Source organism: Ovis aries, chromosome 19 (genome assembly GCF_016772045.2).
Source record: "Ovis aries strain OAR_USU_Benz2616 breed Rambouillet chromosome 19, ARS-UI_Ramb_v3.0, whole genome shotgun sequence".
NCBI lineage: Eukaryota > Metazoa > Chordata > Mammalia > Artiodactyla > Bovidae > Ovis > Ovis aries.
Window position 1 is genome coordinate 1421754 of NC_056072.1, and position 9112 is coordinate 1430865.

General features: G+C 38.3%; 2 long non-coding RNA genes across 3 annotated transcripts in view; one reads left to right on the forward strand and one right to left on the reverse strand.

Moving 5' to 3' along the window:
* The window catches only part of LOC132658161 (uncharacterized), a 104656-nt gene extending 103786 nt beyond the window's left edge, over positions 1–870 (reverse strand). The window contains exon 1 of the long non-coding RNA XR_009597330.1: positions 419–870. This is a non-coding gene — a long non-coding RNA (uncharacterized LOC132658161). The remainder of the gene's footprint in view (positions 1–418) is intronic.
* A 96-nt stretch (positions 871–966) lies between these two features.
* Positions 967–7502, forward strand: SEC61G (SEC61 translocon subunit gamma). 2 transcript variants are annotated; one of them, XR_006056971.2, is made up of 4 exons: positions 967–1219; positions 2492–2590; positions 3847–3949; positions 7280–7502. It is a non-coding gene; the product is annotated as an SEC61 translocon subunit gamma (long non-coding RNA). The 2 variants fall into 2 exon arrangements; XR_003586011.3 differs by having other exon boundaries at positions 967–1019.
* Positions 7503–9112: the final 1610 nt, after the last annotated feature.

Consider the following 9112-nt stretch of genomic DNA (forward strand, 5'->3'; position numbering starts at 1 on the left):
TATCTTGTTTGTTCCCTTCCCTACTCTGTAAATTCCCTTACTAGACCGTAAGAGGGTACGACACGTCTGGCTCATTCACAGCACCTAGTAAAGTGTTATACACAGTAGGTGCTTGATAACTAACTGTTGAAATGATTGATTCACTCTAAAAACATAAAATCACACCTCAACAAGCTCACCACCTACCACCAACCATCATAATAGTCTCAGCAAAACCCATAGTCAAGATTACATGCATACATTGTACCACGTCCCCACTGGCAAACCCAGAGAATGAAGGCTTCAATTCCAAGGGAACTCCAAAGAGGAATACAGAGGAAAGCGAGCTTTTGGGGGTATGAGACTGTCAAGTGAGACTGGTCATAAAACACTATATTACTTATAAGGTTCATGATGACCAATACAATTAAATACATACAAAGTAACAGGCAGTCAGGAGATAACCGTCCAAGACGAAACACATCAGAGCCAATCCCCTGTCGTACGGACCCGCTCTGCAAAGGTAACCCACCAGGAAAGCACCCAGAGATGAAGAACCCGCCCAGGAGTAAGCCCTGCCCACACCGCCGAGGGACCCACGCCATGCACGCCCCGCCCAGGCAGCGGAGGCATCCGAGAGACGAACGCCACGCCCGCGTCCCGCTCACGCAGCGGAAGGTGCAAGCCACGCAGCCCACCACACAGCGGGAGAGCTCTTGCCACCCTGCCACGCAGCGCCGCCCGCACCATGCACGCCCCGCCCAGGCAGCGGAGGGACCCGCGCGACAAACGCAACGCCCCATTCCCCTCGCAAGCCGCGAAGGGCCTAAGCCAAGTTCTGCGCCGTAGTTACGCAACCGCTGCGCCCGTTTCCGGAAGTGTAGCCCAGGCGAACATCGGACTGCGCCTGCGCGCTGACGTATTCCCAAAAGCCCAATGAACGGAGGGGTGGGCTGCTGGTCTTTGGGCCCGGTTTCCGGTTCCTGTGGGCGTCTGTCGGCTCTTGTGCTACGTGGCTCTGGTGAGCAGACGCGGAGCAGGTGAGGTTTCGTGTGGCTGGGCTTCGGAGCTACCCTTTGGGCACTAGCGAAGGCAGAGGGCGTGGGGGAGCCCTCCGGCCGCCTGCTCCCTGTCCACAAGGCGTCGGGGAAAGCTGACTCAGAGCCGCGAGTCTGACGGAGAAGGGCTTCCAGGGCCTCGATCCCTCCGGCCGACTCTCGGCCCGGGCCTAAGCTTGGAGGTCGGCCGTCCTTGGCTACCTCTGTGGGAACGTTTCCACTCGGTTCTGTTGTCAGAGAGGGTCCCTTCGGGGTCGGCTCTGGGGCCGTGGGTGTGGAATGTGTCTTCGAGAGCTCAGTCCTGTACTGTGACGTGGGAGGGGGAATCTAGAGTCTGAGTCAATTCAGAAGGGGTTATTGGATCCCCTTCCCTGACATTCAGTGCAGTGTTTCGGTTGTTAACGCGCTGTTTAGGAAAAAAAGGTGCTTCGCTTTCATCAAGATATCTATAAATTTTAACCTCACTGGAGTTGAAGAACAGTTAAATGAAAACATTCTGGGCCTGGCATACCGGGCCTAGAATGTTTATAGAATTCCTGATATACTTTTAGTGTCTCATATATCTTGTTTTAGCAACCCACGCTGGGTGAGAAAACTAGGGCCTAGAGAGACTACATTCCATAGAAAGGGATTTGTACAACCACCACCTCCTCTTGTGAATGGCTTTAACTCAACAGAAACTTACTGAGTATTTCTGTCCCTGGCCGCTGTTGTAAGTGCTAGAAATAAATGAAGTACAAGTAAGGAGCTGGTTTCATTAGCTGTTATATTAAATACCAGTGACTGTTAAGGATTGGATGACATTCCTGTTGTGTGATAGATTACACGGAAGAACCTGTTGATAAAATGTATGGCCGTTTTCCTTAAAAGGTGTGTCCAAAGCTAAAGATTTAGAATTTAGCTAAATAGCTTCTGAATCTTGGTTTAGCCAGATTTTGTGGTTTTAAAAATTGTAGAGATAGAGAACAATCCGATTGAAGTCACATTTGCCTCTACTCGGCTCTGGAAGCATCCCAGTTGGCACTCACTGCGCTAGACACTGGTGTCCCGGGAATTTAAAATAAAATATAGAAAATGCTTGGTTGCATCTCAACACTGTAGATTCCTTAACAGGAACAGTGAGAGGACTGCAGGATGTGTAAGGAGTGGATGTGTTGTCAGGTGCTTAGCCTTTAGTAGTGAGTGCCCTTTGATATTAAGAGCGTGCGCCTTGATCATTGAGAACAGGAGCAAGACCTGTGTTTTTTTTACTGCATTTGTTTTGATAGTTTGCTGGAGATTACAAAAAAATAGTGTTGATTTACTCTTGGAGTCTGTATTTTTTTTTTTTAATGAGATGAAATCCACCTATCCATATCAGGATGGATTTACATTTTGATATAAGTCAGCAAGTCCTTGCTATATAGTAAGTAACACCAGTGATAATCTTTTTTTCCTTTTTGGTTTTTAAACAGACATCATGGATCAGGTAATGCAGTTCGTTGAGCCAAGTCGGCAGTTTGTGAAAGACTCCATTCGGCTGGTTAAAAGATGCACCAAACCTGATAGAAAAGGTAATAGCTTTGGAATGAGAGAAAAAAAAATTAATATTTTGCATTCTCTAAGCCCTATATTAATGTCTTCCTGTTTAATAATTGTTGTGCTTCTTTCACCACTTTTATTGATTTATTTTTGCTTTATTTTGGAATTGTCAGTTTTTGCTGCATTTTGTATACTTTGTGCATCCGTTATAGATTTTTCTTTTGTATGTGTTTTCCAGGCTTATAAGGTTATTTGTTACAGCCTTATTTTCCATATTGCTTTTGCCGTGGTCATATGTAATGACTTTATAGAGTTTTCAGTATCTTTCACATTTCCACTCTGAGAAATCTTTTGAAACTCTTCATACTATGTCACTCTTCCCCTAAACCTCTCCCAAACAAAAAAGGCCTTATAATGAAATCAACAGCATAGTTGGTACCAACCTAGGAAGTTTCTTATTTATCATAATTCATGTGTTAAAAGGTGCACTAGAATTTGTCTGTTTCTGCTCTTTTTTTGACTGCTGCCTGAGTTAGGACTGGAAATATAATAGACAATGTAACATTACATGTTATATTACATATATAGCATGATATATAGAAAATGTAATAAGGAGTGGTCTTGCTCTTATGGAGCTTAGAATCTTTGAGGGAAGACAATCATAAACAAATAATGACAATTATAGTTTTTAGTTACTGCTGTGGTGAGTATTATGTAAGGTAGATAGAGGAAGGTCTACCAGTATGTGATAGGAGGACTAACCAAGCTAACAAGCAGGGAGAGCTTCCCTGAGGAAGTAGTGTTAAATGGAAACATTACAGGGTCTGAACCTTTACATAAAACTCTGTTTGACCCCATTCGGTTTTTCAAGCCTTGTTTTTTGGCTTCATGACAGTGGGCCTGTTGTTTATAAAAATTACATTCTGTGCTTTTATAGTTGATATTTTTATCAATGTTACAAAATCTTTAAGACAAATACTGTGTATTCATGTTTCCTTTTTGGTATTCTAGTCATTTGCTAGGAAGATAAATATTTCTCTGCTTATTGATTGATTCACTAGCATGAACATGCACTTCATTTTTATATTTCCTTAAATATAAGTAAAACAGGAAAATTAAAAATCTGTCATACTTTATTTACTATTAATATGTCATTTAAAAAAATTGCATACTTATTATCAGGAGAAGTGTATACCAGTAAGTTTATTTATGTCAGTGCTAATTTTTTCCCCTTTATTTGCAGTGACAGTGCAAAAAGTAATGTAAATTTTGTGTTTTCTAAATCCAGAATTCCAGAAGATTGCCATGGCAACAGCAATAGGATTTGCTATAATGGGATTCATTGGCTTTTTTGTGAAATTGATCCATATTCCTATTAATAACATCATTGTGTAAGTAAACTTTTTGAAATAGACACTATCAAGGATAAAATGAAAATGCAGACCATTTGAGTTGACACTTCGCTATTTGGTTAATATATAGATAATGTTTCTTTGATTTTTTAATGTTGTTAGAATCTACTGCTATTTACTGAGTACCAGATAATTCAAAGTAACTTTATATATTATATAATTTTTAAAGCTGTTCTGTGAGATAGGCACTCATTTTTTAATAAGTAAAATTTTAAAGGATTGAGGAAGCTAGTTAAAGGTACTCAGTATGAGATAAAACAGGTATTCAGTGATAGAACCAGTATTCAAATCCAAGTTCTCTTTGTGCAGTACATTAACTTGTCAACATTAAGGTGCAGAGGAAATATTCCCCATCTGAAGATCACTATAGTAGTAGAGTTCAAACCTAAACCAGATTGCCTATATTCAGATTTTTCTTGTTACTTAATAGCTGTCATAACTTTGGACAACTTAGCTCCTTTGTGCCCAGTTTATTCAATAGGGATAATAGTTCCTGACTAGGGCTATAGAAAAGATAAGTGACTGGAAGTTGTGGTTAATGTAATGAGACACTGATACTAACTAATACACTTTAGTATATTAGGAGGAAAAAAACCTGAAAAACACTGGAATTGTTTTATTCTTTTCTAAATGCTTTTGCTTTTTAGATTCACTAAGCACTCATGAGTCGAGACACCTTGTGGCAGTGTAGTTAGAGCAGTCAGCTTTAGGCAATTTTGTGGTGTAAAGACTTAGCACCTGTTGTAGTACTTATTTGCTCTGTGATTTTGTATTTGCTTGGTCTCTGAGCCTTACCTGTCATGTAGATATTTAATCATGAGATAAGCCTTTTAGGCTTATTTTATAAGGTGGAGATGCTTTGTAAACTATAAATCTCTTAAGTACTGGATATTTTACTATGGATGCTTATGGAAGTTATCCTTTTTAAATGACACGTGACTGAATGAGCGTGGTCAGGTGGATTTCTTAAGTAGGTTTTCATAGCTGTTATGCAGACATGCCACAAAGGATCACAGAGAGTTAGACCTGGAATGGACCAAGTATCTCAGATCTCTTCCATCAGTTTAGAAATCTCTGCTATATTCCTAGTGAGGAAAGCCATTTTGGGAATTTTGGAATCATGGAGCAAATCCTCTAGTAGAATTAGGAAAGCTGAGCCTCAGTGTCTTTGGGCTACAGCCCCTACCTAATCAGTAAATAGAGTGGGTAGAGTGGAGTCTGTGATGTCAGCTCAGTGCTTCTGCTATGCAGCTTCCTAGCCGATTGTCAGACAGGTGTAACTTACAGAATTCTTTCTTAATTGATAATGTAATACTAATATATGACTATATATATTCATGCATGTGTGTATATGTATGTCTCTATTGTAGATATGTGTGTATATGTATGTACTGCAGAACCTAGCACAGTATTCTCTTGTGCATGTTGAAAGCACTTGAGTAAGTGCTGAGTTAAGTGAACAGTGTAAGGTTCTTAACCTTTTTCTAATGATCATGATGGTAGTAATAATTGTTAACATTTATTATGCACTTGGTGTGTGCCAAGGACACACAGCTTAGTGTGAGTTGACCTTTTTAACTCTCATGACACTTGTGTGAGATTAGCAGTGTTATTACATCCATTTTATAGGTGAAGAAACTGAGGCATGGAGAGTAAGTACATTGCATGCCTGTAAGTGGTAGAGCAGCATGTGAAATCCAAGTTCCAGAGCCTCAGTTCTTAACCACTGTACAGGCCATTACTCATTCTGAGTCACAGGCCTCACTTCAGGCTCCAGTTTGCATTTCATTAGCCCTCTTAAAAATCCAGTACCTAGACTCCATTGCCTATTGTGGATATTTTCTTGCTAAAGACTCAAGTCTTCAGACAGTTTCTCACAAATAACTGCTAAATAAATTTCCTTTATCTTGGGTTTACTTGGTGTGGTTTGTTTTTAGCCTAAAAATGGAACATTACCCTTGTTAAATTACTTTTTGCTAGATTCCCTTATAGAAGACTTCTGAATTTTGAATCTGTTCAGCATTGTTATTTACCTTAGTTTTATGTTAGAAAACTTTTTATTTCATTATGAGTTGTGGTCTAAAGTACCTTTTAGGATGAGGCGCTCTCAGTATACCTTTTTGAAATTGAGATGTTCCCAACAGGTCTTTGAAACAAGTGTTAAAAATTTGCTTTCTCTTAATTCTAATTTCTACAACAAGCACAGTATATGTTTTGTGAATCTTACTGATTAGAGACAGTTGAGCTCTGACGTTTAGGAAGCTAGTTGCTTAGAAAACTATTCTTCTAGTAACAAAAATGTATCAAAATAAAGTTAAAAGTTTATATCTCTCTAGATAGTTTTTACATTAAAGTGAGGGCCAATAAAACATTTTGTGAGAAAAGCTATCAGAAAACTTACTCTTTTCATAATATGCCATGACAACTATAAAACTGAAAGAAATATTTTTCCTGTTGAAAGAGTGTATTAAAATTTTTTTGAGATGATAGCAAGTGAAAAATAAACTTCTCTTTCATTAGGCTGAATTATCACTGTTTTCCTTATGATGATTTTTTTCCCCTCTTCTGTACAATTATAGCCATCAGAATTCATATCCACAGGGTTATAATTTAAAGGATTTATATAGTTGTGGGTATTTGAGTTTAAGCAATACAGTTTAATGAAGTAAGCCTTTAGAACTTTATGTTAAAGTTTAGATGCAGGGCTATTTTTTTTAGGAGTATTTTTGGGTTGGCCAAATTGTTTGTTCAGGTTTTTCAGTAAGATGTTACAGAAAATCCCAAGTGAACTTTCATTTAGTACAGGAATTATCTTCTTTCCTTAACATTACAGTTTTAAAACATGTATCTCAGTATATTATTTTAATGTTCATGCTGTTGAAACTTAGACATTCTTCTATAGGGAAGGCAATTTTTGTTATTACTATTAATACAGGTTTCTGGATACAGTGGTTGAGAACCAGTTTGTACATCAAATTGAAAAAGTTCTCAACAGTCCTGTTATGTAATTCCTAGTTTTCATCTTGTTATGAAAGACATTGTGCTATGCTGTTAAGCATGTTTTTCAAATGAGGATTCTGAGTTTTAACAGATGAAGCCTGTTCCAACAGCCACGTCATCTGTAAGGGCCTTTTCAGTTCCAAGATTTTAAAGTTCAGTTTCTTCTCTTTTGTGCTGTTTTGGAGTAATATAGATGTGGTTCTCAAATAACTGGTTCTGGTTCCATAAAATTACAGCATATTGCATTTCAAATGTATTATTATTAAAATCTTTAACACTCAAAATTGACCATCTTTCTTTCTTTTACAGTGGTGGCTGAATACCTTTTTAGAAAAGTAGTTTTCATCTTGGGGATTGGTGAACAAGTGAGGATTTGAGAAGCTGTTGGAGCAGAAATTTGTCTCTGTGTTTTATGTTTTTCTTTCATTTTTTTCTTCCAAGATGTTTTCTATTTGTAAATTAAAATAATTTTAAAATAGATGTCTTCTCTTTTGTCCATCACAGATACTTATTAAATTTTAGCGGTAAGAAATAGTGGGTTCTGTTTCCTTCTTCCCGCTTTTCCTTCCTTCACTCCTTCATATTTTGGTTTACAGGAAAATTGAAAGGCGCAGTGGAATATTGCACTTCCTGAGTTTTCCTCTCTCAGTCTGATCATGAAAGAAGGAACAGCAAATCAAGGATGGGAATGGCGGTGAGGGAGTTTGAAGGTAGGGTAGGCGTTTTGTCTCTGAGCACTCATAGTATACATAAGTAGTCAGCGCTCCTCCAAAAGTTTAAGTGCCGCTTGAAATAGCTTCCTGAAAATCATGGTTAAAAACTTTAAGAGCTCCTCTTCAGATAAACCATAATTAGTCACACTGTCATAAACATTGGAGTTCTGAATATTTTAAAGAATTTACTGATAATTAATATGAGATGAAAAGGGGTCTTGTCTTGTTTCCCCTTTAAAAAATAGTAATATAAAATTGAGATAGTTTATTCTCAATTTTCTGTGTAAAACTATCATTGATTTGTTCATTCAGGGTTTAATTATTGAACCTTTATTTCCCGAGTTCTAATTTTCTTCTTTTTCAAAAAATTGTTTAGCAGCACATGTTTGGTAAGTGTCCTCTGAGTCTTTGTGAATAAGGTAGACAGGTGTCTTGACTGGTACTGCTGGGCAGGGTTCCTTAGTTTTGAGATCCATGGTTCAGAGAGTGAGATACATTTTCATATTTTTGGAACAGATTTTCTGCCTTTTTTTGAAATATTGTTTACTCTTGAATGAATTGCTGTCTTTGAGGAAATAAAGCCTTGGCCAGCTCTGCTTTTCAGGAGACCATGTAGTCATGTTTGACAGTTGGCTAGTTAGCTAGCTCCTTACAGGCCAGAAGTGTGTATACACTGCGCGTATACTTGTGTGTGTGGAGGTGTGTATGCATATGTGTGTTTGCATGCGTGTTTATACAAACATGCATATATTGAATGTCTGTACACATACAGGTTTATGTGTACACACATACATTAACTGCTTACCTAGAAATTAATCTGAAATGTATTCTGGGTAAAATGTCAGAATTGCTTCTGGCAAATGTGTATATTTTCTTGTAGGATGAAATGATTTGAACATTAATGTTACCTTGATGTAAGTTAATTATGAGTCTCTATTCATAGTGTGCATTTTGCTGACTTACTGGTTCCTGACACAGGGGTAGGTAAGACATTATATAAATACTCTGTAGATGTGAAGTGAGGGCTAATCAAGGACTGGTGATAGAGTAGAATAACCTTCACACTCAACAATTGAATTCTGAAATAGGAAAGAATAGCTTTTTCTTACTAACCACACCCCTAGTATATCTAAGAGCTAGTGCGTTTGTGTTGTAAACAGTACTTCTTAAGTTTAAGAATCACTTGGAGTTTCTTCCCACCCTGAAGAGTCTGAGTCAGCAGGTTTGGGAACCTGAGAGTTTGCATTTCTGCCTCCCTGCTGATGCTTTGGTATACAGAACACACTTCCAGTGGTAGGATTTGAAAGCTCTTGATAATTTTCTGGTGTCTTAATAGCTACAGTAAAACATGTTACCACCCTTGTGGCAGTTTTGCCATTTCCATGAAATCCCTTCACCTTACAACGAAGTGTTTGACCACCTACAGTAA